Genomic DNA, 6,000 nt, shown 5'->3' with positions numbered 1-6,000 from the left:
TGCAGGTCTTCTAGTCCAACCCTTTGCTCAAGCAGGAGAACCTATACCATATCAGATAAGTGACTGTCCAGTCTCTTCTTGAAAACCTCCAGTGATGGAGCTCCCACAACTACTGGAGGCAAGCCGTTCCTCTGGTTGATTGTCCCCACTGTTAGGAAGATAATAATAATAATAATAATAATAATAATAATAATAATAATAATAATAATAATAATAATAATAATAATAATAATAATAATAATAATAATAATAATAATAATAATTTGGAAGGGACCTTGGAGGTCATCTAGTCCAACCCCCTGCTCAGGCAGGAGACCCTATACCATTTCAGACAAATGGTTGGCCAGTCTCTTCTTAAAAACTTCCAGTGTTGGAGCATTCACCACTTCTGGAGGCAGGTTGTTCCACTGGTTAGTTGTTCTCACTGTCAGGCAGTTTCTCCTTAGTTCTAGTTTGCTTCTCACCTTGAGTAGTTTCCATCCGTTGCTTCTTCTCCTGCCTTCAGGTGCTTTGGAGAATAGCTTGACTCCCTGTTCTTTGTGGCAGCCCCTGAGATACTGGAACACTGCTATCATGTCACACCTCACCCTTCTCTTCATTAAACTACTAGACATTCCCAATTCCAGCAACCGTTCCCTATATGTTTTAGCCTCCAGTCCCCCAATCATCTTTGTTGCTCTTCTCCATACACTTTCTAGAGTCTCAACATCTTTTTTACATCATGGAGACCAAAACTGGATGCAGGATTCTAAGTGTGGCCTTACCAAGGCCTTGCAAAGTGGTATTAACCCTTCACTTGATCTTGATTCTATCCCTCTGTTAATGCAGCCTAGCACTGTGTTGGCTTTTTTGGCAGCTGCAGCACACGGCTGGCTCATATTGAAGTGATTGTCTACTAGGACTCTTAGTTCCAGGTTGCTTCTCTCCTCGATGAGTTTCCATCCATTGTTTCTTGTCTTGTCTTCTGGTGCTTTGGAGAATAATGTGACCCCCTCTTCTTTGTTGCAGCCCCTCAAATACTGGAACTCTGCTATCATGTCTCCTCCCCCCCCCGCCAGTCAAGGTTCATCAAACTGCCTCCAAAACAAGCGTGGGTGATCCCCAAATGCTAAAACCAAGTCAGAACTGGAACCCATAGGACATTTCAGGACTTTAGGGTGGACTGGCCAAATCCCAGAAATGGCAAGGACATTCCCACTTTGGATCCTGCTGCTGCTGCCAAGAAAACGCCACGGGCATGCCCGCGAAAACTCCAGAAGATTTTTGAGATGGTCACAAGAAGGGTTTCCTTTCGTGACGGAACTCTGTGTGTGGGTGGAGGTTAAGAGAAGGCAAGGCAACCTAGTTCCTAGGCAGAGGTGGGGCTGACTTAAAACAAATGGCCTCTTTTGCCCTGCTGGCTGTCGATCTCAGAAAAGAATCTGAAAGCAAATGCAATTTGCTAAGGTCAGCCAGAGACTGTTCACGATAAGCTGTCCAATTCAATAATAATAATCAATAAACCTTTATTGTCAAAGTACAATATGTGTACATTGAGATTAGCTGAGCCTCCCCCCGCCCTGTGCTCTCTCCCCCCAACACACAGTGACAACAAACCCTCCATCCCACCACACCATGTGAACCAACTACACCACACACCGGCCTCCCAAGTCAATTCTGCATAAGTTCACAGAGATTATATCCCATTTAAAAGCCTAACAGCCCACGGATAAAAGCTATTTTTCAGCCTGTTGGTACGGCTGGCTATACTCCTATATCTCCTATCGGATGGTAGGAGAGTAAAGAGATACCGTCCAGGGTGTGAGTCATCCCTGAGAATCTTCCTCACTCTTCCAAGGCAACGAGCCCTGGTGAGGTCATCCATTGGTGTCAGGGAACAGCCCACAATGTCTTGTGTTGGGCTCACTACCCTCTGTAATACTTTCCTGTCCGCGGCTGTCAGACCAGCATACCAAACCACAATACCATACGAGAGGACGCTCTCTATAGTAGACCGGTAAAAGAGGGTCATTAGCCGTTGTTCTACCCTGTTCTTCCACAAGACCCTAAGAAAGTGAAGCCTCTGTTGGGCCTTTCTAGCCACCTGGGTTGTGTTAACTTTCCAGGTCAGATCTTCACAGAGGTTTTGTTGTTAGTTGCGAAGTCGTGTCCGACCCATCGCGACCCTATGGACAATGTTCCTCCAGGCCTTCCTGTCCTCTACCATCTTCTGGAGTCCCTTTAAGCTCACACCTACTGCTTCAATGACTCCATCCAGCCACCTCATTCTCTGTCGTCCCCTTCTTCTCTTGCCCTCCATCTTTCCCAGCATTAGGCTCTTCTCCATTGAGTCCTTCCTTCTCATTAGGTGCCCAAAGTGTTTGAGTTTCAACTTCAGGATCTGGCCTTCTACAGAGCAGTCAGGGTTAATCTCCTCAGATAGATAGATAGATAGATAGATAGATAGATAGATAGATAGATAGATAGATAGATAGATAGTTGTTGTTAGTTGCGAAGTCGTGTCCGATCCATCACGACCCTATGGACAACGTTCCTCCAGGCCTTCCTGTCCTCCACCATCTTCTGGAGTCCATTTAAGCTCACACCTCCTGCTTCAGTGACTCCATCCAGCCACCTCATTCTTCATCGTCCCCTTCTTCTCTTGCCCTCCATCTTTCCCAGCATTAGGCTCTTCTCCAGTGAGTCCTTCCTTCTCCTTAGGTGGCCAAAGGATTTGAGTTTCCACTTCAGGATCTGGCCTTCTAAAGAGCAGTCAGGGTTGATCTCCTCTAGGACTGACCGGTTTGATCGCCTTGCAGTCCAAGGGACTCGCAGGAGTCTTCTCCAGCACCAGAGTTCAAAGGCCTCCATTCTTTGGCGCTCAGCCTTTCTTATGGTCCAGCTTTCACAGCCATGGTTGCCACCTTAGTTCCTCTCTTATTAGAATTTGCTAAACTTAGTTTTAACATCAGTTCTTTTTTTAATCTTGGGCTTAGCTATATATGAAGTCAGGCCCTTTGGTTGAGAGATGATTGAAGGTGCAAATCCATAATTATATAATCGATCACGTGACCACAGGATTCTTTCCACAGTCGCGAGGGTGAAAAATGGTGGTGGGTTCCTTTTTTCTCCCCCCCCCCAGTGAGGTCAGAATTAGAACGGTCCCCAACGGTTGTAAGTTGAGGACTAGCTGTATATTTTGCAGTGCCCTGAAAAGTCCGATTTACTAAAAGGAAGTTGAACAATGTGTGACTCACCAGATGACTCTAAGCTTTGGCTCGGGGAAAACAAAAGAGCCGGTTTTGTAAGCACGGGTTGTGCCCAAACAAACAAGTCATTATTACAACTCTTTCAGTACCGAAAGACAACAACTGGATTGCTCCATCTGAAAAAACCTTGCTGCCCCATTTTTGACCAGTCTATCTTATTGTGTGGATGCGATTGTTTTGTGATTCCTGGGTTCTGTGACTTAGGAGAATTGGATCAATTCAAGCAGACGTGGTTAAATCAGTCGTGGCTTAGGGTATTGTGTGAGCACAGCTTATCTGGGGAATGTTCCTGGAATTGCCTTAGGAACTTCAACCAGTGCAAAAAGCAGGACCTTGGCTGCTGAGCTGAACACATTTCATTAAAAGGAGTAAGATTTGGGTGTTCACATCAGATGGGTTATGTTTTTATTTGATTAGGGTTTTTTTTAAAAAAATCCCACCTTTATTGCTCTATAACAGGGGTGTCAAACTCAATTTCATTGAGGGCCGCATCAGCATCGCGGTTGCCCTCAAGGGGCCGGGTGGGTATGGCCTGGGTGGGCGTGGCCTACTGGGTGGGTGTGGCTAGAGTGCGTATGGCCTACTGGGTGGGCGTGGCCAGCTCTACATCGTTGGCATCAAGGGTGCCTATGGGGGCCTGGACAGGAGTGGGACAGATCTGAGGGTCTCTGGCAGGAGGAGGGTCTCTGGGCCAGGGCCAAGGCAGTGGGGGCCGTTCCCTTCCTGTTTCCAGGATGGCTTCGTGGGCCGCATGAAACAACTTTGCGGGCCGGATCTGGCCCCCGGGCCTTGTGTTTGACATGTCTGCTCTATAAGTAACTCAAGATGATGAACATACCTAATACACCCCCTCCTCCTATTTTCCCCACAACATCAACCCTGTGCGGTGGGTTGGGTTGAAAGCTCCAAAGCGCCCCTGAAGGCAGGACAAGAAGCAATGGATAGAAACTAACCAGAGAGAGAAGCAACCTAGAATTAAGGAGAAATTTCCTGTCAGTGAGAACAATTAACCAGTGGAACAACCTGCCTCCAGAAGCGGTGAATGCTCCAACACCGGAGGTTTTTAAAAAGAGACTGGACAGCCGTTTGTCTGAAATGGCATATAGGGTCTCCCGCTTGAGCACGGGGTTGGACTAGATGATCTCCAAGGTCCCTTTCAACGTTATTATTGTGCCTTAGTAAGACCATCCTTGGAATATTGCATCCAGTTTTGATCACCACGTTGAGACTCAGTCTAGAAAGAGTGCAGAGAAGAGCAACAAAGATGATCAGGGGACTGGAGGCTCAAACATACGAAGCACATTTGCAGGAACTGGGTATATCTAGTCTAATGAAGAGAACGACGAAGGGTGACATGATAATAGTGTTCCAATATTTGAAGTGCTGCCACAAAGAAGAGGAAGTCAAGCTATTCTCCAAAGCACCTGAAGGCAGGAGAGGAAACAACGGTTGGAAACTAATCAAGGAAAGAAGCAACCTGGAATTAAGGAGAAATTTCCTGACAGTGAGAACAATTAATCAGTGGAACGGCTTTTGTGTGTGTGGGGGGGGGCACCATAATTTTGAACAGTTGATAAATGATCAGGGGTTACCTATCCCAGCTAGGACTGTCAGTATTAGTTGAGTCTCAGATTCTATGTTCGTTGCAATATTCCTTTTTTTTAAATAAATGAATCTTTATTTACATTTCGTGTTAAAAACACACCATACACCAACAAAGACAAAAAAAAACATTTACAATATACAAAAAACGAAGAAATCAAAAAATTGAAAACCATTTCAAAAATTTCACATTACATCTACTTCTAAACTAACAATTATATTCCACTCATTAAGTCTCTTATAACTATTCAACTCCAAAGCTTATTCATTAACAAAGACTATATCACTTCATTTTTGACCAACCTCCAAGCCACCCTCATTTCTTTAATCTTTTATCCATCCAAATATACCATTTATTCCATGATAGAAATGCTGGTGTCTCTTCTTTACCCTTCAACTTCTTGGTCAAGGTGTCTGCTTCTGCACAATCAAGTATTCTCCTAATTATAACTTCATCTGGCGGGGTATGATTTGCCTTCCAAAATTGAGCATACCCCATCCTTGCCGCCCTTAAGATATGTAAAACCAAATACCATATTTCCTTCTTAATATTTCCAGGCCTGGAGCCAAGCAGATACGTCTCTGGTTTAAGATCAACTAAACACCCTGTGATTTCCTCTATCCATTTTTGGATCCTCATCCAATATTCCTGTATGCACTTCCAACTGACATCTTTGGGTATCCTCCACTGAATCATGGTGGGACACCCTCACCCCTGTCTAGGGAATGAAACTCTTTGGGGAATATTAAAAGAGGCAGATACTTCCCCTAAAGGAGAAGAGGAGAAACATGTTCTCAAAGGCACAAAGCAGTCCCAATCTTCCTGCTATAGGAAAAAACAGCCTTAAGCAGAAGCCTGAAGTCTTTGTTGTTACTTGCCAAGTCGTGTCCGACCCACCGCGACCCCATGGACAACGTTCCTCCAGGCCTTCCTGTCCTCTACCTGAAGTCTTTAGGAATGTAGATTTTGTACCCGTTAAGAAAGCAGAATTCATAAGCAAAATGCTCTCACAGATGGCTGGAGCTGATGGGATTAGAAAAACAAAGACTCCTAAAAATCTACATTCCCCACCCAGCTCCAAGGACAGGGCATGACCTCCGAGCCACAATGGGAGTCAGGCCAGAATAATTAGAATAACAAAAGGGCACC

The sequence above is a fragment of the Vipera berus genome, assembly GCF_964194415.1.
Source record: "Vipera berus genome assembly, chromosome: 3".
In the NCBI taxonomy this organism is placed as follows: domain Eukaryota; kingdom Metazoa; phylum Chordata; class Lepidosauria; order Squamata; family Viperidae; genus Vipera; species Vipera berus.
This window is presented reverse-complemented; position numbering follows the sequence as displayed.